A 26,378-nucleotide genomic window follows, 5' to 3' on the forward strand; every position below is an offset into this window, starting at 1 on the left:
TGAGCACTTGAGAAAAATGTGTATTCTGTTGTTTTTGGATGGAATGTCCTATAAATATCCATTAAGTCCATCTTGTTTAATGTATCATTTAAAGCTTGTGTTTCCTTATTTATTTCCATTTTGGATGATCTGTCCATTGGTGAAAGTGGGGTGTTAAAGTCCCCTACTATGAATGTGTTACTGTCAATTTCCCCTTTTATGGCTGTTAGTATTTTCCTTATGTATTGAGGTGCTCCTATGTTGGATGCATAAATATTTACAATTGTTATATCTTCTTCTTGGATCGATCCGTTGATCATTATGTAGTGTCCTTCTTTGTCTCTTCTAATACTCTTTATTTTAAAGTCTGTCTGCTCTGATATGAGAATTGCTACTCCAGCTTTCTTTTGGTTTCCATTTGCATGGAATATCTTTTTCCATCCCCTCACTTTCCGTCTGTGTGTGTCTGTAGGTTCGACGTGGGTCTCTTGTCCACAGCATATATTTGGGTCTTGTTTTTGTATCCATTCATCCAGTCTGTTTCTTTTGGTGGAAGCATTTAATCCATTTACATTTAAGGTAATTATCGATATCTATGTTCCTATTCCCATTTTCTTTATTGTTTTGGGTTCATTATTGTAGGTCTTTTCCTTCTCTTGTGTTTCCTGTGTAGAGAAGATCCATTAGTATTTATTGTAAAGCTGGTTTGGTGGTGTTGAACTCTCTCAGCTTTTGCTTGTCTCTGAAGATTTTAATTTCTGTCAAATCTGAATGAGATCCTTGATGGGTAGAGTAATCTTGGTTGTAGGTTCTTGTCCTTCATCACTTTAAATATATCCTGCCACTCCCTTCTGGCTTGCAGATTTTCTGCTGACAGATCAGCTGTTAATCTTATGGGGATTACCTTGTGTGTTATTTGTTGTTTTTCCCTTGCTGCTTTTAATATGTTTTCTTTGTATTTCATTTTTGACAGTTTGATTAATATGTTTCTTGGCATGTTTCTCCTTGGATTTATCCTGTATGGGACTCTGTGCTTCCTTGACTTGATTAACTATTTCCTTTCCCATATTAGGGAAGTTTTCAACTATAATCTCTTCAAATATTTTCTCAGTCACTTTCTTTTTGTCTTCTTCTTCTGGAATCCCTATAATTCGAATGTTGGTGTGTTTAATGTTGTCCCAGAGGTCTCTGAGACTGTCCTCAGTTCTTTTCCTTCTTTTTCCTTTATTCTGCTGTGCAGTAGTTATTTCCACTATTTTATCTTCCAGGTCACTTATCTGTTCTTCTCCCTCAGTTATTCTGCTACTGATCCCTTCTAGAGTATTTTTAATTTCATTTATTGTGTTGTTCATCATTGCTTGTTTTATCTTTATTTCTTCTATGTCCTTGTTAAATGTTTCTTGCATTTTGTCTCTTCTATTTCCAAGATTTTGGATCATCTTTACTATCATTATTCTGAGTTCTTTTGCAGGTAGACTGCCTATTTCCTCTTCATTAGCTAGGTTTGTTGGGTTTTTTTCTTGCTCCTTCAACTGCTGTGTATACTTCTGTCTTCTCATTTTGCTTATCTTACTGTGTTTCAGGTCTCCTTTTTTCAGGCTGCAGGTTTGTAATTCCCGTCGTTTTTTGTGTCTGTCCCCATGGCTAAAGTTGTTTCAGTGGGTTGTGTAGGCTTCCTGGTGGATAGGACTAGTGCCTTTGTTCTGGTGGATGAGGCTGGATCTTATCTTTCTGGTGGGCAGGTCCATGTCTGGTGGTGTGTTTTGGGGTGTCTGTGGACTTATTATTATTTTAGTCAGCCTCTCTGATAACGGGTGGTTTTGTTTTCCTGTCTTGCTAGTTGTTTGGCATAGAGTGTCCAGCACTGTAGTTGCTGGTCATTGAGTGAAGCTGGGTGTTGATGCTGAGATGGAGATCTCTGGGAGATTTTCACTATTTGATATTATGTGGAGCTGGGTGGTCTCTTGTGGACCAGTGTCCTGACGTTGACTCTCCCACCACAGAGGCACAGCACTGACTCCTGGCTGTAGCACCAAGAGCCTTTCATCCACATGGCTCAGAATAAAAGGGAGAAAAGGTAGAAATAAAGCAAGAAAGGGAATAAAAGAAAATAAAATAAAGGCAAAATAAAATAAATTAACATAAAAAATAAGTATTAAGCAATTTTTTTGTTTGTTTTTTGCCGTACGCAGCCCTCTCACTGCTGTGGCCTCTCCTGTTGTGAAGCACAGGGTCTGGACGCACAGGCTCAGCGGCCTTGGCTCCCGGTCCCAGCCGCTCCATGGAATGTGGGATCTTTCTGTACGGGGGCATGAACCCGCATACCGTGCATCGGCAGGCGGACTCCCAACCACTGCGCCACCAGGGAAGCCCTAGAAAAATTTTTTTTGAAAATTAAAAACAAAAACACGGACGGATAGAACCCTAGGACAAATGGTGAAAGCAAAGCTATACAGACAAAATCTCACACAGAATCATACACTTACACACTCACAAAAAGAGGAAAAGGGGAACAATAATAAATCGTGCTCTCAAAGTCCACCTCATTAATTTGGGATGATTCGTTGTGTATTCAGGTATTCCGCAGATGCAGAGTACATCCAGTTGATTGTGGAGATTTAATCCGCTGGACCGGAGCCTGCTGGGAGAGATTTCCCTTTCTCTTCCCTGTTCGCACAGCTCCCAGGGTTAAGCTTAGGTCGCCAGACGGCGTCTGTTCTTCACTCAGGACAGGGTTAAAGGAGCCACTGATTCGGGGTCTCTGGCTCACTGAGGCCGCAGGGAGGGAGGGGCACAATGTGGGATGAGCCTGCAGCAGCAGAGGCCAGTGTAACATTGCACCAGCCTGAGGCGCGCCGTGCGTTCTCCTGGGGAACTTGTCCCTGGATCCCGATACCCTGGCAGTGGCGGGCTCCACAGGCTCCCGGGAGGGATAGTGGGGATAGTGACCAGTGCTCACACACAGGATTCTTAGTGGTGGCAGCAGCAACCTTAGTGTCTCATGCCCGTCTCTGGGGTCCGCGGTGATAGCCGCCGCTCGCGCACATCTCTGGAGCTCCTTTAAACAGCGCTCTTAATACCCTCTCCTCGTGCAGCGGGAAAGAGGGAAGAAAAAGTCTCTTGCCTCTTCAGCAGGTCCAGTCTTTTTCCCAGACTCCCTCCTGGCTAGGTGTGGCGCACTAGCCCATTCAGGCAGTGTTCATGCCACCAACCCCAGTCCTCTCCCTGCGATCTGACTGAAGCCCGAGCCTCAGCTCCCAGTCCCCGCCCGCCCCGCCGGGTGAGCAGAAAAGCCTCTCAGGCTGGTGAGTGCCGGTCAGCACTGATCCTCTGTGCGGGAATCTCTCTGCTTTGCCCTCCACACACCTGTTGCTGTGCTCTCCTCCGCAGCTCCTCAGCTTCCCCCCTCCGGCACCTGCAGTCTCCACCCGTGAAGGGTCTTCCTAGTGTGTGGAAACCTTTCCTCCTTCACAGCTCCGTCCCACTGGTGCAGGTCCCATCCCTATTCTTTTGTCTCTGTTTATTCTTTTTTCTTTTGCCCTACCCAGGTACATGGGGAGTTTCTTGCCTTTTGGGAGGTCTGAGGTTTTCTGTCAGTGTTCAGTAGGTGTTCTGTAGGAGTTGTTCCATGTGAAGATGTATTTCTGATGTATCTGTGGGGAGGAAGGTGGTCTCCACGTCTTACTCTTCCACTGTCTTCCCCAATCTGGATGAACTTTTTAGGAATAATTATGTTTTAGGAATGTGTACTTAAAAAGAATCTCTCCAGGGTGTGGAGAAAAGGGAACCCTCTTACACTGTTGGTGGGAATGTAAATTGGTACAGCCACTATGGAGAACAAAACTTAAAACGTAGTTACCCTATGATCCAGTCATCTACTCTGGGCATATATCTGGAGAAAACCATAATTCAAAAAGATATATGCATCCCGATGTTCACCACAGCACTATTTAGAATAGCCAGGACATGGAAGCAACATAAATGTCCATCAACAGAGGAATGGATAAAGAAGATGTGGTACATATATACAATGGAATATGACTCAGCCATAAAAAGGAATGAAGTAATGCCATTTGCAGCAACATGGATGGACCTAGAGATTGTCATGAGTGAAGTAAGTCAGACAGAGAAAGACAAATATCATATGCTATCGCTTATATGTGGAATCTAAAAATATGGTACAAATGATCTTACCTCCAAAACAGAAATAGAGTCCCAGATATAGAAAACAAATTTATGGTTACCCAGGGGGATGGGGGAAGGGATAAATTTGGAGATTGGGATTGACGTATACACACTAATATATATAAGATAGATAACCAAGAAGGACGTATTGCATAGCACAGGGAACTCTACTCAATAATCTGTAATGACCTATATGGGAAAAGAATCTAAAAAAGAATGGATATATGTATATGTATATAACTGATCCATTTTGCTGTACAGCAGAAACTAACACAACATTTTAAATCAACTATACTACAATAAAAATTAAAGAATCTCTCCAGATATTTGGAAATTTACTTGATATTTAGAGTTGTTCTAAGTTAAGTGATGGAAGTTTATTTAATAGCTAGGTTATTCCCAAATAAAATGTTACTGAGATATAAATTACTGAACAGAGAAACTAAAGGTATTTAGCACTAATGATAAATATATTTGGTGCCACCCTGAGTTATTCTCTATAAGAAAGCATATGTTTTTAGAAATCATTAGTATTTATGTTTACCAATCTACAAAGTCCTGGTGCAGAACACAGTTTATGGTTGCTTAAGGAATGTAGGGTGTGTATTTTAAACAAAAGAAGGTGTGAGGAAGGGCATTACATTCTCTTAAGGGAAAAGAGCAATTTTTGTCCTACAGCTGGTTGCTCCTAAATGGGAAGAAAATGGACAAAATAACATAGATACAAAAAGTTGTCAAAGGTTTGTGGAAAAGGAAAAGGAAACTTAGTTGGGTAAATGGATTTTGTTGGGAGTGGGCTGGGGCAAGAATGGATTTGGTTTCTCCCTCCAAAGTTTTCTTAAAATGCTGCTTTTAGTAACAGGTTGTATGAGTTTCTTTGCCTTTAAGTGATCTGTATTTGCTTTTGAGATCTCTTTTAACTTTGGTTAAGGAATAAGTATTGTCTCACAGTGACCTATGATCGTATTTGACCAAGTGTTTTGAAAGTTTTTCACAAACTTCCCAAGTAACAAATTTTAATTCAATTTCTTTTGACTTCCAGCTAACTTTGGGATGTTTTAGAGGGCCCCTGAGGTATCTTAACAAAAGGTATTTAACTAGTATTATTTGGTATGTTAAATTACATGGAGAACATTATCACATGAGCAATAAACCTACTTAAAATACACTGTATGGATGAATGGCATTAATATAGACATTCTAAAAGTTATATAAATTTTTTGAAATTTGGATATGTCCTGGTATAATGCTATAGTTATAGTTGTTATCTTAAAATGTTGTATGTCACAACAGTAACCAAGCTTCTTTATCGATTTCACTGTAATCAGATGTTTAACCATGCATGCTTTAGTCTTTTGTCAGTTATAAACAGTTATTGTTGTACTGATGCTGTTGCAAAAAGTGCTTCATCTTCAAGAAGATTCATAGGAAGGCTACAGAAGCAGTTACAACAGTTTGACATCAAGATGTTGGCTACATGAGGATTCCAGGATTCCAGTCCTTACTACCCTCTGACTCAAAACAAGAAGCCATCCTGCCACTGGGGTCACTAGATCAGGCATCCAGAGAGTTTTATTCCCTGACAGGCAGGGTTAACACTTCTAGTCAGCTCTCAAGCAGCTACAGAAGAGAGACCATCACCCCTCTGCTTCCCAGAAGATTATGGGAGTAAAATCTCTGAGGGGGGAAGGAAACAAGAGAGAAGGAGGCATGGCACAACCTCTAAAAGAATGACACAGCCCTACGACATAAACTGGTTAGAACCATCTAGGTCCAAGATGGCGGAAGATTCAACTTCCAGTAGACCTTGGGCCTCATTATATGCTCATTGTAATACACTAGCATGCTAAAAGACTCACCCACAGGTGCCATGGCAGTTCTGAGGCCGACCATAAAACGTGAAAAAGTGGGCAGTGGCACAATTCTTGGAAATCCCCGCCCCTTTGCCAAAATAGTTGCAATAATCCTCCCACTCATTAGCCGATGAAATTACCCAGCCCATAAAAACTGACCACCCCATATTTTGAGGCCTCTTGCCTTCTGAAATGGCCCACACTCTGTCTATGGAGTGTGTATCTCCCTGAATAAACCTTCTTTCTCTTAAAAAAAAAAAGAAAGAAAACAAGTTAACCTCTTCTGGGAGAGAGAAATGGAAAAAACAATCTCTTCTGGGAGAGAGAAATGGACAGACAACCAGCCAGGCTACATAAATGCTCTGAGGAAGGAAAATATTATGGCAGAATAGACATGAGAACTCCCTTTAATGCTGAGCACTTCTATAAACGTAGACAAGGAATACGATGCTATTTATAAACTATAATTTCACCTGTTTCCAAAAAAGTGTGACTATTTCCCAAGGAGAAAGTAAAAAGTACCCACATAGCTATTCATAAAGTCACTGAAGGGCATCAAAGCCTTACATTCTGACATCTCCTGAACAGCATTCTGTAACAAGAAATTGAAAGTTAAAGAACAATTTGACATTGTGCACCACCTAATATAAAACACTGAGAAGAAAAAAACCTCATTTCAGTGGTATTCCTTGACAAAAGTACATAAGCTGAATCTAACCATGAGGAAAGCTCGGAAAACTGAAATCAAAGGAAATTCTATAAAATAACTGTGTTATATCTTCAAAAACATTTTTTTCTTAGACAAAGAAAGTCTAAGAAATTATTGCAGATTAAAGAAAATTAAACAGACATGACAACTAAATGCAACATATGATTCTGGAGTGGATCCTGGACCAGATTTTCTTTTCTTTCTCTTTACCTAAAGGACATTTATTGGCATAATTGGTAAAAAATAAATAAGGTCTTTAGGAAACACATACTGAAGTGTTTTTGAGTCATGAGGCAACTTATTGTCTAATGTTTCAAAAAATATATGTGTACATATAAAAGAAGAAATAAATGTATAAATATAACTATAAATATAAAAAATCATGATTCTTGATGTTTATCCAAAAGAGTTGAAAACTCATATCCACAGAAAAACCTGCACATGGCAGTTTATAGCAGCCTCATTCATACTTGCCAAAACTTGGATACAGCCTTCAGTAGATGAATGGACAGATAAACTGGTACATCCAGACAATGGAATGTTATTCAGCATTGAAAATAAATGAGCTATCAGGTCATGAAAAGACATGGAGGAAGCATAAATGCATATTACTAAGGGAAAGAGGACAATCTGAAAAGACTACATAATGTATGATTCCAACTACACGACATTCTGGAAAAGGTAAAACCATGGAGTCTCTAAAAAGATCAGTGGTTGCCAGGGGTTGAGGCAGTGGGATGAATAGGTGGAGCACAGAAGATATTAAAGGCACTGAAAATACTCTGTATGATGAATACATGTCATTATACATTTGTGCGAACTCATAGAATGTATAACAGCAAGAATGTATATTGTTCAAGAATAAAAATATAACTATGGACTTTGGAATATAATGATATGTCAATGTATGTTCATCAAATGTGACAAATGTACAAATCTGGTACGAGATGTTAATAATGGAGAAGGCGCTATGCCTGTGTAGGGGCAGTGGGCATATGGGAAATCTCTGTTCCTTCCTCTCAATTTTTTTGTGAACTTAAAACTGCTCTTAAAAAAGTCTTTAAACAAGGTCAACAAACTTAACATCGTCAATAATGAATGGGACCAAATGGCATTTTGTGCCTCTTGATGTGATGCAATAGCAAGGACAGAGCATCACCTATGTAGACTTCTTACTAAAAATGTTCAAATTAATCTTGGGAAAGCAGACAAGTTTGGATTGTGGGATGAATGTAGGACAACTGCCTGGACTCATCCAAAATGCCAATGTAATGAAAAATTAAAAGAAAAGAATGAGAAGGTGCAATTCGAGATTTTAAAAGACTAAAGGGGCATGACAGCTAAATATGGTGCATGATTCTTGACTGGATCCTGGATCAAAACAAATAAAAAGATATAAAGGATATTGTTAGGACAACTGGAGAACTTTGACATGAATAGTATATTAGATAATTGCATCAATGTTGAATTTTTCTGAGTGTGATAATAGTAATGCACTCGCTCCTAAGAGATACACATCAAAGTGTTTAAGGTTGAAGTGTCACAATAGCTGCAAGTTACTTCCAAAAGGTTCAGCAAAAAAAGTGTATATCTATCTATCTATATATCTATCTATATATATATATCTCTATATATATATCTACAAAGAAAAAATATGTAGAAAAATAAACAATAGACGTATCTACATGAAGGATGGCTTTTGATGTTCCTGAAGAGTTGAAGTTTCATAAAATAAAAAATTGGTGAAGAAAATAATGTTTGGAGCTATGAAGTTTATCCTTAATTCTAATTATAAATCCTACTGGTAAATTCAGAAGTAAACCAATGCATTCAATTTTTTTGGCAAAAAATTCTCTGAAAAATAAAAGAAAGGAAATAAAGAAATTAAGTAAGTAAAAGGATAGAAAACAGAAATATCATCCAAAACAAAGTCTATCAAAGTAGACTTTAAATTCAAAAAGGTCAAATGAGTCACTATAAAAGATAAAAAGTGTATCTATTTTAGACTAGTATGCACATAATAAAGCCTTGAATATATAAAGCAAAAACTTACAGAACTACAAGAATTTGACAAATCTACAATTACAGTGGGAGATTTTTAATTGCTCTCAATAATGGATAGATGTAGCAGACAAACAGAATTAACAGTAATATAGAAGACAAACAATACAATTAACAAGTTTAATGGACTTTTATAGAATGCTACATGAAACAATTAGAATATACAAAATATTTTCAGGCACACATGAAACACTTATAAATTCATCATGTTCTCTAGAACATAAAGCAAATCTCAACATATACTAAAAATCAGTATCATGTAAACCATGTTGTCTGTACTAAGTGCAATTAAATGGAAAAGAGTAACAAAATATTAAGCTAAAAAATATCCATGTGACCTTCAAGATGGCAGAGGAGTAAGACGTGGAGATCACCTTTCTCCCCAGAAATGTCAGAAATACATCTACATGTGGAACGACTCCTATAAAATACCTACTGAATGCTGGCAGAAGAACTCAGACTCCCCAAAGGCAAGAAACTCCCCATGTACATGTGTAGGGCAAAAGAAAAAACAGAGACAAAAGAATAGGGAAGGGACCTGCACCTCTGGGAGGGAGCTGTGCAGGATGAAAAGTTTCCACACACTAGGAAGCCCCTTCACTGGCAGAAAAGGGAGGTGGCAGAGGGAAGTTTCAGAGCCTTGGAGGAAAGGGCAGCAATAAAGGTGCAGAGGGCAAAGCAGAGAGATTCCCACACAGATGATCAGTGCCGACCAGCACTCACCAGCCTGAGAAAGCCCACTGGGTCAGGTGGGGAATGGGAGGTGAGGCTCCAGCTTCAGAGATCAGATCTCAGGGAGAGAACTGGGATTGGCTGCATGAACACAGCCTGAAGGGGGCTAGTGTGCCACAGCTAGCCAGGAGGGAGTCCAGGAAAAAGTCTGTAACAGCCTATGAGAAAGGAGACCATTGCTTCAGGGTGTGCGAGGAGAGGGGATTCAGAGCACTGTGTAAATGAGCCCCGGAGACAGGTGCGAGCTGTGGCTATCAGTGCAGACACCAGAGATGGGCATGAAATGCTAAGTCTGCTTCTGCAACCACCAGGAAGCCTGTGTGCAAGCACAGGTCACTATCCACACCTCCCCTCCCAAGAGCCTGTGCAGTCCGCCACTGTCAGGGTCCCGTGATCCAGGGACAAATTCCCCAGGAGAACACATGACATGCCTCAGGCTGTTGCAAGCTCACACCCCCACCTCTGCTGATGCAGGCTTGTCCCACATTCCGTATCCCTCCCTCCACCCCGGCCTGAGTGAGCCAGAGCCCCCTAGTCAGCTGTTACTTTAACCTCGTCCTGTCTGAGTGAAGAAAAGACACCCTCAGGCAACCTACATGCAGAGACGGGGTCAAATCCAAAGCTGAACCCAAGCAGCGGTGCAAACAAAGAAGAGAAAGGGAAATTTCTCCCAGCAGACTCAGGAGTAGCGGATTAAATTGCCACAATCAACTTGATGTACCCTGCATCTCTGGAATTCCTGAATAGACAACGAATCATCCTAAAATTGAGGCAGTGGATTTTGGGATCACCTTTAGACTTTGGGTTTGCTTTCTACATCTAATTTGTTTCTCATTTTATGTTTATCTTAGTTTATTATTTAGAGTTTATTATCATTGGTAGATTTGTTTATTGATTTGGTTGTTCTCTTCCTTTCTTTTCTTTTCTTTATATATATATATATATAATTTTTTTCCCTTTTTCTCTTGTTGTGAGTATGTATGTGTATGTTTCTGGGTGTGATTTTGTCTGTATAGATTTGCTGCTACCATTTGTACAAGGGTTCTGACTGTCCATTTTTATTTTTGTTTTTTTTAGTATAGTTTTCAGTGCTTGTTATCATTGGTGGATTTGTTTTTCAGTTTGGTTGCTCTCTACTTTCTTTCATTTTTTTCATAACTTTTAAAGAGTTTAAATTGTAATATTTAAAATAAATTTTATTTTAATAACTTTATTTATTTTTCTTTCTTTCATTATTTTCTCTTTTCTTCTGAGACGTGTAGCTGACAGGGTCTTGGTGCTCCATCTGGGTGACAGGCCTGTGCCTCTGAAGGTGGGAGAGCCGAGTTCAGGACACTGGTCCATCAGAGACCTCCAGGCTCCACGTACTATCAAACAGCAAAAGATCTCCCAGAGATAGCCATCTCAACACTAAGACCCAGCTCCACTCAACGACCAGCAATCTACAGTGCTGGACACCCTATGCCAAACAACTAGCAAGACAGGAATACAACCCCACCTATTAGCAGAGAGGCTGCCTAAAATCATAATAATGTCACAGACATGCCAAAACACACCACCGGACATGGTCCTGCCCACCAGAAAGAGAAGATCCAGTCTCAGCCAACAGAACACAGGCACCAGTTCCCTCTACCAGGAAGCCTACACAACCTAATGAACCAACATTATTCACTGGGGCCAGACACCAAAAACAACGGGAACTACGAAAATGCAGCCTGTGAAAAGGAGACTCAAAACACAGTAAGTAAGTAAGATGAGAAGACAGAGAAACACACAGCAGATGAAGAAGGAAGATAAAAACCCACCCACCAAAAATATGAGGAAATAGGCAGCCTACCTGAAAAAGAATTCAGAGTAATGATAGTAAAGATGATCCAGAATCTCAGAAATAGAATCAAGAAAATACAAAAAATGTTTCACAAAGACGTAGAAGAAATAAAGAGCAAACAAACAATGATGAACAACACAATAAATGAAATTAAAAATTCTCTAGAAGGAATCAATGGCAGAATAACTGATGCAGAAGAATGGCTAAGTGACCTGGAAGATAATATAGTGGAAAAACTACCACAGAGCAGAATAAAGAAAAAAGAATGAAAAGAATTGAGTCTCAGAGACTCTGGTAGAACATTAAACACACGACCATTCAAAGTATAGGGGTCTATGAAGAAGAAGAAAGGAAGGGTGCGAGAAAATATTTGAACATATTATAGTTGAAAACTTCCTTAATATGGGAAAGGAAATGGTCAATCAAGTACAGGAAGCACAGAGAATCCCATATAGGATAAATCCAAGGAGAAACACACCAAGACACAAATTAATCAAACTATCAAAAATTAAATACAAAGAAAAACTATTAAAAGCAGCAAGGGGAAAACAACAAATAACATACAATAGAATCCCCAGAAGGTTAACAGCTGATCTTTCAGCAGAAACTCTGCAAGACACAAGGGAGTGGCAGGACATATTTAAAGTGAGGAAAGGGAAAAACCTACAACCAAGATTACACTAAACAGCAAGGATCTCATTCAGATTTGATGGAGAAAGTAAAAGCTTTACAGACAAGCAAAAGGTAAGAGAATTCATCACCACCAAACCAGCTTTACAACACATGCTAAAGGAACTTCTCTAGGCAGGAAACACAAGAGAAGGAAAAGACCTACAATAACAAACCCAAAACAATTAAGAAAATGTTAATAGGAACATACATATTGATAACTACCATAAATGCAAATGGTTTAAATGCTCCACCAAAAGACATAGACTGGCTAAATGGATACAAAAACAAGACCCATATACATGTTGTCCACAAGAGACTCACTTCAGACGTAAGGACACATATAGACTGAAACTGAGGGGATGGAAAAAGATATTCCATGGAAATGGAAATCAAAACAAAGCTGGAGGGCTTCCCTGGTGGCACAGTGGTTGAGAGTCCACCTGCCGATGCAGGGGACATGAGTTCCTGCCCTGGTCTGGGAAGATCCCACATGCCATGGAGCAGCTGGGCCCGTGAGCCATGGCCGCTGAGCCTGTGAGTCTGGAGCCTGTCCTCTGCAATGGGAGAGACCACAACAGTGAGAGGCCCGTGTACCAAAAAAAACAACAAAACAAAAAAACAAAAAAAACAAAGCTGGAGTAGCTATTCTCATATCAGACAAAATAGACTTTAAAATACAGACAATTACAAGAAACAAAGAAGGACACTACATAATGATCAAGGGATCAATCCAAGAAGAAGATATAACAATTGTAAATACTTATGCACCCAACATATATAAGGCAAATGCTAACAGCCTTAAAAGGGGAACTTGACAGTAACACAATTATAGTAGGGGACTTTAACACGCCACTTTCACCAATGGACTGATCATCCAAAATGAAAGTAAATAAGGAAACCCAAGCTTTAAATGATACATTAAACAAGATGGACTTAATTGATATTTATAGGACATTCCATCCGAAAACAACAGAATACACTTTATGGTCAAGTGTTCATGGAATATTCTCCAGGATACATCATATCTAGGGTAAGCCTTGGTAAATTTAAGACAATTGAAATCATATTAACTATCTTCCCCGACCACAATGCTATGAAACTAGATATCAATCACAGGAAAAATTGTGTAAAACATAAAAACACATAGAGGCAAAATAATACACTACTAAATAACCAGGAGATCACTGAAGAAATCAAAGAGGAAATAAAAAAATACGAAGAAAAAAACGACCATGAAAACATGATGACTCAAAACCTTTGGAATGCAGCAAAAGCAGTTCTAAGAGGGAAGTTTATAATAATACATGGCTTCCTCTGCAAAGAAGAAAAATCTCAAAAAATCTAACCTTACACCAAAAGGAACTAGAGAAAGAAGAGCAAACAAAGCTCAAAGTTAGTAAAAGGAAAGAAATCATAAAGATCAGAGCAAAAATTAATGAAATAGAAACAAAGAAAACAATAGCACAGATGAATAAAACTAAAAGCAGGTTCCCTAAGAAGATAAACAAAATTGATAAACCATTATCCAGACTTATCTGGAAAATAAGGGAGAGGACTCCAATAAAATTAGAAATGAAAATGGAGAAGTTACAACAGACACTGCAGAAATACAAAGCATCGTAAGAGACTACTACAAGCAACTCTATGCCAATAAAATGCACAACCTGGAAAAAAATGGAGAAATTCTTAGAAAGGTATAACCTTCCAAGACTGAATTAAGAAGAATTAGAACTGGAGGGGAAGATGGCGGAAGAGTAAGACGCGGAGATCACCTTCCTCCACACAGATACACCAGAAATACATCTACACGTGGAACAACTCCTACAGAACACCTACTGAACGCTGGCAGAAGACCTCAGACCTCCCAAAAGGAAAGAAACTCCCCATGTACCTGGGTAGGGCAAAAGACAAAAGAAAAAACAAAGACAAAAGAATAGGGACGGAACCTGCACCAGTGGGAGGGAGCTGTGAAGGAGGAAAGGTTTCCACACACTAGGAAGCCCCTTCACGGGCGGAGGCTGCAGGTGGCAGAGGGGGTAGCTTCAGAGCCACGGAGGAGAGCACAGCAACCGGGGTGCGGAGGGCAAAGCGGGGAGATTCCCGCACAGAGGATCAGTACTGACTGGCACTCACCAGCCCAAGAGGCTAGTCTGCTCACCCGGTGGGGCGGGCGGGGCTGCGAGCTGAGGCTCGGGCTTTGGTTGGAGCACAGGGAGAGGACTGGTGTTGGCTGTGTGAACACAGCCTGAAGGGGTTAGTGCACCATGGATAGCCAGGAGGGAGTCCGGGAAAAGGTCTGGAGCTGCCGAAGAGGCAAGAGACTTTTTCTTCCCTCTTTGTTTCCTGGTGCATGAGGACAGGGGATTAAGAACGCTGCTTAAAGGTCCAGAGACCGGTGCAAGCCGTGGCTAAAAGCGCGGACCACAGAGACGGGCAGGAAACGCTAGGGCTGCTGCTGCTGCCACCAAGAAACCTGTGTGCGAGCACAGGTCACTATCCACACCTCCCTGGGAGTCTGCAGCCAGCCACTGCCAGGGTCCCGGGATCCAGGAACAACTTCCCCAGGAGAATGCATGGCGCGCCTCAGGCTGGTGCAATGGAATTCTGGTCTCCGCTGCCGCAGGCTTGCCCCGCACTCCGTGCCCCACGCTTCCCCCGGCCTGAGTGAGCCAGAGCCCCGGAATCAGCAGCTCCTTTAATCCCGTCCTGTTTGAGCGAAAAAAAGATGCCCTCTGGCGACCTACACGCAGAGTCAGGGCCAAATCCAAACCTGAGCCTCTGGGAGCTGTGAGAACAAAGAAGAGAAAGGGAAAACTCTCCCAGAAGCCTCAGAAGCAGCGGATTAAAGCTCCACAATCAACTTGATGTATCCGGCATCTGTGGAATACATGAATTGACAACGAATCATCCCAAATTGAGGAGGTGGAGTTTGAGAGCAAGATTTATGATTTTTTCCCCTTTTCCTCTCTTTGTGAGTGTGTATGCTTCTGTGTGAGATTTTGTCTGTATAGCTTTGCTTCCACCAATTGTCCTACGGTTCTATCCGTCTTTTTAAAAAAATTTTTTTCATAATAATTATTTTTTATTTTAATAACTTTACTTTATTTTACTTTATCTTCTTTCTTTCCTTCTTTCTTTCCTTCCTTCCCACCTTTAGACAACGAATCATCCCAAATTGAGGAGGCGGACTTTGAGAGCAAGATTTATGACTTTTTCCCCTTTTCCTCTTTTCGTGAGTGTGTATGTTTATGCTTCTGTATGAGATTTTGTCTGTATAGCTTTGCTTCTACCATTTGTCCTAGGGTTCTATCCATTTTTAATTTTTTTCCTTAATAATTATTTGTTTATTTTAATAATTTTATTATATTTTACTTTGTTTTATTTTACTTTATCTTTTTTCTTTCTTTCCTTTTTCCTTCCTTCCTGCCTTTCTTCCTTTCTTCCTTCCTCCCTACGTCCCTCCCTCTCTCCCTCCCTCCTTTCTTTCTCTCCTTCTTTTCTTCTTTCTTTCTTTCTTCCTTCCTTCCTTCCTTCCTTTCTTTCTTTCTCTATTCTTTCATTCTTTCTTTGTACTTCTACTAATGCTTTCTTTCTACTTTTTCTTCCTTTTACTCTGAGCTGCGTGGATGAAAGGCTCTTGGGGCTGCAGGCAGGAGTCAGTGCTGTGCCTCTGAGGTGGGAGAGCCAACTTCAGGAAACTGGTCAAAAAGAGACCTCCAAGCTCCACATAATATCAAAAGGCGAAAATCTCCCAGACATCTCCATCTCAACGCCAGCACCCAGCTTCACTCAACGAACAGCAAGCTACAGTGCTGGACACCCTATGCCAAACAACTAGCAAAACAGGAACACAATACTACCCATTAGTAGAGAGCCTTCCTAAAATCATAATAAGTCCATAGACACCCCAAACACACCACCAGTGGTGGACCTGCCCACCAGAAAGACGAGATCCAGCCTCATCCACCACAACACAGGCACTACTGCCCTCCACCAGGAAGCCTACACAACCCACTGAACCAACCTTAGCCACTGGGGACAGACACCAAAAACAACGGGAACTATGTACCTGCAGCCTGCAAAAAGGAGACGCCAAAAACAGTAAGATAAGCAAAATGAGAAGGCAGAAAAACACACCACAGATGAAGGAGCAAGATAAAATCTCACCGGACTTAACAAATGAAGAGGAAATAGGCAGTCTACCAGAAAAAGAATTCAGAATAATGATAGTAAAGATGATCCAAAATCTCGGAAATAGAACAGACAAATGGCAAGAAATATTTAACAAGGACCTAGAAGAACGGAACATGAAACAAACAATGATGAACAACACAATAAATGAAATTAAAAATACTCTAGATGGGACCAGTAGCAGAATAACTGAGGCAGAAGAATGGATAAGTGACCTGGAAGATAAAATAGTGGAAATAACTACTGCAGAGCAGAATAAAGAAAAAGGAATGAAAAGAACTGAGGACAGTCTCAGAGACCTTTGGGGACAACATGAAATGCACCAATATTCGAATTATAGGGATTCCAGAAGAAGAAGAGAAAAAGAAAGGGACTGAGAAAATATTTGAAGAGATTATAGTTGAAAACTTCCCTAATATGGGAAAGGAAATAGTTAATCAAGTCCAGGAAGCACAGAGAGTCCCATACAGGATAAATTCAAGGAGAAATATGCCAAGACACATATTAATCAAACTGTTAAAAATTAAATACAAAGAAAACATATTAAAAGCAGCAAGGGAAAAACAACAAATAACACACAAGGTAATCCCCATAAGATTAACAGCTGATCTTTCAGGAGAAACTCTGCAAGCCAGAAGGGACTGCCAGGACATATTTAAAGTGATGAACGAGAAAAACCTGCAATCAAGATTACTCTACCCAGCAAGGATCTCATTCAGATTTGACGGAAAAATTAAAACCTTTACAGACAAGCAAAAGCTGACAGAGTTCAGCACTACCAAACCAGCTTTGCAACAAATGCTAAAGGAACTTCTCTAGGCAAGAAACACAAGAGAAGGAAAAGACCTAATAATGAACCCAAAACAATTTAGAAAATGGGAATAGGAACATATATATCGATAATTACCTTAAATGTAAATGGACTAAATGCTCCCACCAAAAGACACAGATTTGCTGAATGTATACAAAAACAATACCTATATAGATGCTGTCTACAAGAGACCCACTACAGACCTAGGACACACACAGACTGAAAGTAAGGGGATGGAAAAAGATTTTCCATGCAAATGGAAACTAAAAGAAAGCTGTAGTAGCAATTCTCATATCATAGAAAATAGACATTAAAATAAAGAGCATTAGAAGAGACAAAGAAGGACACTACATAATGATCAAGGGTTTGATCAAATAAGAAGATAAAAGAATTGTAAATATTTATGCACCCAACATAGGAGCCCCTCAACACATAAGGCAAATACTAACAGCCATAAAAGGGGAAATCGATAGTAACACAATCATAGTAGGGGACTTTAACACCCCATTTTCACCAATGAACAGATCATCAAAAAATGGAAATAAATAAGGAAACACAAGCTTTAAATGATACATTAAACAAGATGGACTTAATTGATATTTATAGGACATTCCATCCAAACACAACAGAATACACATTTTTCTCTAGTGCTCATGGAACATTCTCCAGGATAGATCATATCTTGGGTCACAAATCAAGCCTTGGTAAATTTAAGAAAATTGAAATTGTATCAAGTATCTTTTCTGACCACAACGCTAAGAGACTAGATATCAATTACAGGAAAAGGTCTGTAAAAAATACAAACACATGGAGTCTAAACAATACACTACTTAATAACGAAGTGATCCCTGAAGAAATCAAAGAGGAAATCAAACAATACCTAGAAACGTATGACAATGGAGACATGACAACCTGAAACCTACGGGATGCAGCAAAAGCAGTTCTAAGAGGAAAATTTATAGCAATACAAGTCCACCTTAAGAAACAGGAAACATTTTGAATAAACAACCTAACCTTGCACCTAAGGCAATTAGAGAAAGAAGAACAAAAATCCCCAAATTTAGCAGAAGGAAAGAAATCATTAAAATCTAACCAGAAATACATGAAAAAGAAATGAAGGAAATGATAGCAAAGAGCAATAAATCTAAAATCTGGTTCTTTGAGAATATAAAAAAAATAGATAAACCATTAGCCAGACTCATCTAGAAAAAAAAGGGAGAAGACCCAAATCAATAGAATTAGAAATGAAAAAGGAGAAGTAACAACTGACACTGCAGAAATACAAAAGATCATGAGAGATTACTACAAGCAACTCTATGCCAATAAAATGGAAATACTGGAAGAAATGGACAAATTCTTAGAAATGCACAACCTGCCAAGGCTGAACAGGAAGAAATAGAAAATATGAACAGACCAATCATAAGCACTAAAATTTTAAATGTGATTAAAAATCTTCCAACAAACAAAAGCCTAGGACCAGGTGGCTTCACAGGCGAATTCTATCAAATATTTGGAGAAGAGCTAACATCTATCCTTCTCAAACTCTTCCAAAATATAGCAGAGGGATGAACACTCCCAAATTCATTCTACGAGGCCAGCATTACCCTGATACCAAAACCAGACAATGATGTCACAAAGAAAGAACACTACAGGCCAATATCAGTGATGAACATAGATGCAAAAATCCTCAACAAAATACTAGCAAACAGAATCCAACAGTACATTAAAAGGATCATACACCACTATCAAGTGGGGTTTATTCCAGGAATGCAAGGATTCCTCAATATACGCAAATCAATCAATGTGATAAACCATAGTAACAAATTGAAGGAGAAAGCCATATGATCAACTCAATAGATGCAGTTAAAACTTTCGACAAAATTCAACACCCATTTATGATAAAAACCCTGCAGAAAGTAGGTATAGAGAGAACTTTCCTCAACATAATAAAGGCCATATATGACAAACCCACAGCAAACATCATCCTCAATGGTGAAAAACTGAAAGCATTTCTACCAAGATCAGGAACAAGACAAGGTTGCCCACTCTCACCACTCTTATTCAACATAGTTTTGGAAGTTTTATCCACAGTAATCAGAGAGACAAAGAAATAAAAGGAATCCAAATCGGAAAAGCAGAAGTAAAGCTGTCACCGTTTGCAGATGACATGATACTATACATAGAGAATCCTAAACAGGCTACCAGAAAACTACCAGAGCTAATCAATGAATTTGGTAAAGTAGCAGGATACACAATTAATGCACAGAAATCTCTGGCATTGTTATACACTAATGATGAAATATCTGAAAGTGAAATTAAGAAAACACTCCAGTTACCATTGCAACGAAAAGAACAAAATATCCAGAAATAAACCTACCTAAGGAGACAAAAGACCTGTATGCAGAATATTATAAGACACTGATGAAAGAAATTAAAGGTGAGAGAAATAGATGGAGAGATATACCATGTTCTTGGATTGGAAAAATCAACATTGTGAAAAGGACTCTACTACCCAAAACAATCTACAGATTCAATGCAATCCCCATCAAACTACCACTGGCATTTTTCACAGAAGTAGAATAAAAAATTTCACAATTTGTATGGAAACACAAAAGACCCCGAATAGCCAAAGCAATCTTGAGAATGAAAAACGGAGCTGGAGGAATCAGGCTCCCTGACTTTAGCGTATACTACAAAGCTACAGTAATGAAGACAGTATGGTACTGGCACAAAAATAGAAAGATATATCAATGGAACAGGTTAGAAAACACAGAGATAAACCCATGCACATATGGTTACCTTATTTTTGATAAAGGAGGCAGGAATGTAGAGTGGAGAAAGGACAGTCTCTTCAATAATTTTTGTTGGGAAATCTGGACAGGTACATGTAAAAGTATGAGACTAGATCACTCCCTAACACCATACACAAAAATAAACTCAAAATGAATTAAAGACCTAAATGTAAGGCCAGAAACTATCAAAGTCTTAGAGGAAAACATAGGCAGAACATTCTATGACATAAATCACAGCAAGATCCTTTTTGACCCACCTCCTAGAGAAATGGAAATAAAAACAAAAATAAACAAATGGGACCTAATGAAACTTCAAAGATTTGCACAACAAACGAAACCATAAACAAGACTAAAAGATAACCCTCAGAATGAGAGAATATATTTGCCAATGAGGCAACTGACAAAGGATTAATCTCCAAAATTTACAAGCAGCTCATGCAGCTCAATAACAAAGAAACAAACAACCCATTCAAATACTGGGCACAAGACCTAAATAGACATCTCTCCAAAGAGGATATATAGACTGCCAACAAACACATGAAAGAATGCTCAAAGTCATTAATCATTAGAGAAATGCAAATCAAAAGTACAATGAGGGCCTTCCCTGGTGGCGCAGTGGTTGAGAGTCCGCCTGCCGATGCAGGGGACATGGGTTCGTTCCTCGGTCCAGGAAGACTCCACATGCCCCGGAGCAGCTGGGTCCATGAGCCATGGCCACTGAGCCTGTGCGTCTGGATCCTGTGCTCCCCAACTGGAGAGGCCACAACAGTGTGAGGCCCGCATACCGCAAAAAAAAAGAAAAGAAAACTACAATGAGATATCATCTCACACTAGTCACAATGGCCAGCATCAAAAAATCTAGAAACAATAAATGCTGGAGAGGGTGTGAAGGAAAGGGAACACTCCTCCACTGCTGGTGGGAATGTGAACTGGTACAGCCACTATGGAGAAGAGTATGGAAGTTCCTTAAAAAACTACAAATAGAACTACCATATGACCCAGCAATCCTACTAATGGGCATATACCCTGAGAAAACCATAATTCAAAAAGAGTCATGTACCAAAATATTCATTGCAGCTCTATTTACAATAGCCCAGAGATGGAAACAACCTAAGTGTTCATCATCAGATGAATGGATAAAGAAGATGTGGCACATGTATAGAATGGAATATTACTCAGCCATAAAAAGTAATGAAATTGAGTTATTTGTAATGAGGTGGATAGACCTAGAGTCTGTCATACAGAGTGAAGTAAGTCAGAAAGAGAAAGACAAATACCGTATGCTAACACATATATGTAGAATTTAAGAAAAAAATGTTATGAAGAACCTAGGGGTAAGACAGGAATAAAGACAGAGACCTACTAGAGAATGGACTTGAGGTTATAGGGTGGGGGAAGGGCAAACTGTGACAATGTGAGAGAGAGGCATGGACATATATAAACTACCAAACGTAAGGTGGATAGCTAGTGGGAAGCAGCTGCATAGCACAGGGAGATCAGCTCTGTGCTTTGTGACCGCCTGGAGGGGTGGGATAAGGAGGGTGGGAGGGAGGGAGACGCAAGAGGGAAGATATATGGGAACATATGTATATGTATAAGTGATTCACTTTGTTATAAAGCAGAAACTAACACACCATTGTAAAGCAATTATACCCCAATAAAGATGTTTAAAAAAAAAAAGCAGAAACTACCACACCATTGTAAAGTAATTATACTCCAATAAAGATGTAGAAAAAAATAAGGAGAAATAGAAAATAAGAAAAGACCAATCAAAAGTAATGAAATTGAAACTGGGATTAAAAATCTTACAACAAACAAAAGTCCAGGACTGCATGACTTCACAGGAGAATGCTATCACATATTTAGAGAAGAGCTAAAACCCATCCTTCTCTAGCTCTTCCAAAATGTTGCAGATGTAGGAACACTCTGAAACTCATTCTATGTGGTCACCATCACCGTGATACCAAAAGCAGAGAAAGACACTACAACAAAAGAAAATTACAGACCAATATACTGTTGAATATAGATGCAAAATTCTCAACAAAACACTAGGAAACAGAATCCAACAACACATTAAAAGGGTCATATACTATGGTCAAGTGGCATTTATCCCAGCGATGCAAGAATTCTTCAATATACGCATTTCAATCGATGTGATACACCATATTAACAAACTGAAGAAGAAAAACCATTATGATCATCTCAATAGATGCAGAAAAAGCTTTGGACAAAATTCAACATGCACTGATGATAAAAACTCTACAACAAGGGGGCATTAGGTAACCTACTTCGACATAATAAAGGCCATATACAACAGATTCACAGCAAAATCATTCTCAATGGTGAAAAACTGAAAGCATTTCCTCTTAGATCAGGAACAAGACAATAATTTTCACTCTCACCACTGTTATTCAACATAGTTTTGGCAGTCGTAGCCACGGCAATCAGAGATGAAAAAGAAATAAAAGGAATACAAATTAGAAAAGAAGAATTAAACTGTCACTGTTTGCAGATGACATGATACTATACATGGAGAATCCTAAAGATGCCAACAGAAAACTACTAGAGCTAAGCAATGAATTTGGTAAAGTTGCAGGATACCAAATTTATACACAGAATTCTCTGGCATTCCTATACACTAATGATGTAAAATATGAAAGAGAAATTGGGGAAACACTCCCATTTACCATTGCAATGAAAAGAATAAAATATCTAGGAATAAACCTACCCAAGGAGACAAAAGACCTGTATGCAGAAAATTATAAGACGCTGATGAAAGAAATTAAAGATGACACAAATAGATGGAGAGATATACCATGTCCTTGGATTGGAGGAATCAACATTGTGAAAATGACTCTACTACCCAAAGCGATCTACAGATTCAATGCAATCCCTATCAAACTACCACTGGCATTTTTCACAGAACTAGAACAAAAAATAGCACAATTTTTGTGGAAACACAAAAGACCCCGAATAGCCAAAGCAATCTTGAGAATGAAAAATGGAGCTGGAGGAATCAGGCTCCCTGACTTCAGACTATACTACAAATCTACAGTACTCAAGACAGTATGGTACTGGCACAAAAACAGAAAGATATATCAATGGAACAGGATAGAAAGTCCATAGATAAACCCACGCACATATGGACACCTTATCTTTGATAAAGGTGGCAGGAATGTAGAGTGGAGAAAGGACAGCCTCTTCAATAAGTGGTGCTGGGAAAACTGGACAGGTACATGTAAAAGTATGAGATTAGATCACTCCCTAACACCATACACAAAAATAAGCTCAAAATGGATTAAAAACCTAAATATAAGGTCAGAAACTTTCAATTTCTTAGAGGAAATTATAATCAGAACACTCTATGACATAAATCACAGCAAGATCCTTTTTGACCCATCTTGTAGAGAAATGGAAATAAAAACAAAAGTAAACAAATGGGACCTAATGAAACTTCAAAGCTGTTAGACAGCAAAGGAAACCATAAACAAGACCAAAAAACAACCCTCAGAATGGGAGAAAATATTTGCAAATGAAGCAACTGACAAACGATTAATTTCCAAAATTTACAAGCAGCTCATGGAGCTCAATAACAAAAAAGCAAACAACTCAATCCAAAAATGGGCAGAAGACCTAAATAGACATTTCTCCAAAGAAGATATACAGACTGCCAACAAACACATGAAAGAATGCTCAACATCATTAATCATTAGAGAAATACAAATCAAAACTACAATGAGATATCATCTCACACCAGTCAGAATGGCCATTATCAAAAAATCTAGAAACAATAAATGCTGGAGAGGGTGTGGAGAAAAGGGAACACTCTTGCCCTGCTGGTGGGAATGTGAATTCGTTCAGCCACTATGGAGAACAGTATGGAGGTTCCTTAAAAAACTACAAATAGAACTACCATATGACCCAGCAATCCCACTACTGGGCATATACCCTGAGAAAACCAAAATTCAAAAAGGGTCATATACCAAAATGTTCATTGTAGCTCTATTTACAATAGCCCGGAGATGGAAACAACCTAAGTGCCCATCATCGGATGAATGGATAAAGAAGATGTGGCACATATATACAATGGAATATTACTCAGCCATAAAAAGAAATGAAATTGAGCTATTTGTAATGAGGTGGATAGACCTAGAGTCTGTCATACAGAGTGAAGTAAGTCAGAAAGAGAATGACAAATACCGTATGCTAACACATATATATGGAATTTAAGAAAAAAAAATGTCATAAAGAACCTAGGAGTAAGACGGGAATAAAGACACAGACCTACTGGAGAATGGACTTGAGGATATGGGGAGGGGGATGGGTGAGCTGTGACAGGGCGAGAGAGAGGCACGGACATATATACACTAACAAACATAAAGTAGATACCTAGTGGGAAGCAGCCGCATGGCATAGGGATATCGGCTTGGTGCTTTGTGACTGCCTGGGGGGGTGGGATAGGGAGGGTGGGAGGGACGGAGACACAAGAGGGAAGAGATATGGGAACATATGTATATGTATAACTGATTCACTTTGTTATAAAGCAGAAACTAACACACCATTGTAAAGCAATTATACCCCAATAAAGATGTTAAAAAAAAACAACGTAGGAATAAACCTACCTAAGGAGACAAAAGAGCTGTATGCAGAAAACTATAAGACACTGACGAAAGGAATTAAAGATGATACAAACAGATGAAGAGATATACCATGTTCTTGGATCAGAAGAATCAACATTGTGAAAATGACTATACTACCCAAAGGAATCTCAAAATTCAATGCAATCCTATCAAAATAACAGTGGCAGTTTTTACAGAACTACAACAAGAAATCTTAAAATATGTATAGAGACACAGAAGACCCTGAATATCTGAAGCAGTCATGAGGGAAAAATACGGAGCTGGAGGAATCAGACTCCCTGACTTCCGACTATACCACAAAGCTACAGTAATCAAGACAATATGATATTGGCAGAAAAACAGAAATATAACTATAACACAAAGCTACAGTAATCAAGACAATATGATATTGGCAGAGAAACAGAAATAGATGAAAGGATCAGGATAGAAAGCCCAGAGATTAACCCAGCTACCTATGGTCAACTAATCTGTGACAAAGGAGGCAATGATTAACAATGGAGAAAAGACAGTCTCTTCAATAAGTGGTGCTGGGAAAACAGGACAGCAACATGTAAAAGAATGAAATTAATAACACTCCCTAACACCATACACAAAAATAAATTCAAACTGAAATGGAGACTTAAATGTAAGACTGGAGATTATAAAACTCTTAGAGCAAAACATAGGAAGAATACTCTTTGACAAAAATCACAGGAAGATTTTTTCGATCCACCTTCCAGAGTAATGGAAATAAAACCAAACTAAGATCCTTTTTGACCCACCTCCTAGTGAAATGGAAATAAAAACAAAAATAAACAAATGGGACCTAATGAAACTTCAAAGCGTTTCCAAAGCAAAGGAAGCTACAAACAAGACGAAAAGACAACCCTCAGAATGGGAAGAAATATTTGCAAATGAATCAACTGACAAAGGATTAATCTCCAAAATGTATAAAGAGCTCATGCAGCTCAATATTAAAAAAACAAACAATGCAATCCAAAACTGGGCAGAAGCCCTAAATAGACATTTGTCCATAGAAGACATACAGATGGCCAAGAAGCTCATGATAAGCTTCTCAACATCACTAATTATTAGAGAAATGCAAATCAAAACTACCATTAGGTATCACCTCACACCAGTTAGAATGGGCATCATCAGAAAATCTATAAACAACAAATGCTGGAGAGGGTGTGGAGAAAAGGGAACCCTCTTGCACTGCTGTGGGAATGTAAATTGATACAGTCAGTATGGAGAACAGTATGGAGGTTCCTTAAAAAACTAAAAGTAGAATTACCATATGACTCAGCAATCCCACTACTGAGCATATACCCAGAGAAAATCATAATTCAAAAAGACACATGCACCCTAATGTTCATTGCAGCACTATTTACAATAGCCAGGTCATGGAAGCAACCTAAATGCCCATTGACAGATGAATGGATAAAGAAGATGTGGTAGATATGTACAATGGAATATTACTCAGCCATATAAAGGAACAAAATTGGGTCACTTGCTGAGACATAGATGGATCGAGAGACTGACATACAGAGTGAAGTAAGTCAGAAAGAGGAAAACAAATATTGTATATTAATGCATATATGTGGGATCTAGAAAAATGTTACAGATGAATCGGTTTGCAGGGCAGAAATAGAGACAGAGATGTAGAGAAAAAACGTATGGACACCAAAGGGGCAAAGTCGCGGGAGGGGGCGTTTGGTGTGACACACTGGGAGATTGGGATTGACAAATATACACTAATATGTATAAAATGGATAACTAATAAGAACCTGCCGTATAAAAAAATAAATAAAATTCAAAATAGTGTAAAAAAACAGGAAAATAAATAAGGAAACACAAGCTTTAAATCGTTAAAGAAGATGGACTTAATTGATATTTATAGGAGATTCCATCCAAAAAAGACAGAATACAGTTTCTTCTCAAGTGCT

General features: G+C 38.9%; 1 protein-coding gene across 1 annotated transcript in view; it reads right to left on the bottom strand.

Annotated features, from left to right (window-relative positions):
• Window positions 1-2,077: 2,077 nt before the first annotated feature.
• Window positions 2,078-26,378, bottom strand: part of NBDY (negative regulator of P-body association) — a 35,219-nt gene continuing 10,918 nt past the window's right edge. Inside the window, exon 3 of the mRNA XM_060138280.1 lies at window positions 2,078-2,351. The gene's annotated coding sequence lies outside the window, so the exon portion shown is untranslated. The remainder of the gene's footprint in view (window positions 2,352-26,378) is intronic.

Source organism: Lagenorhynchus albirostris, chromosome X (assembly GCF_949774975.1).
Source record: "Lagenorhynchus albirostris chromosome X, mLagAlb1.1, whole genome shotgun sequence".
NCBI lineage: Eukaryota > Metazoa > Chordata > Mammalia > Artiodactyla > Delphinidae > Lagenorhynchus > Lagenorhynchus albirostris.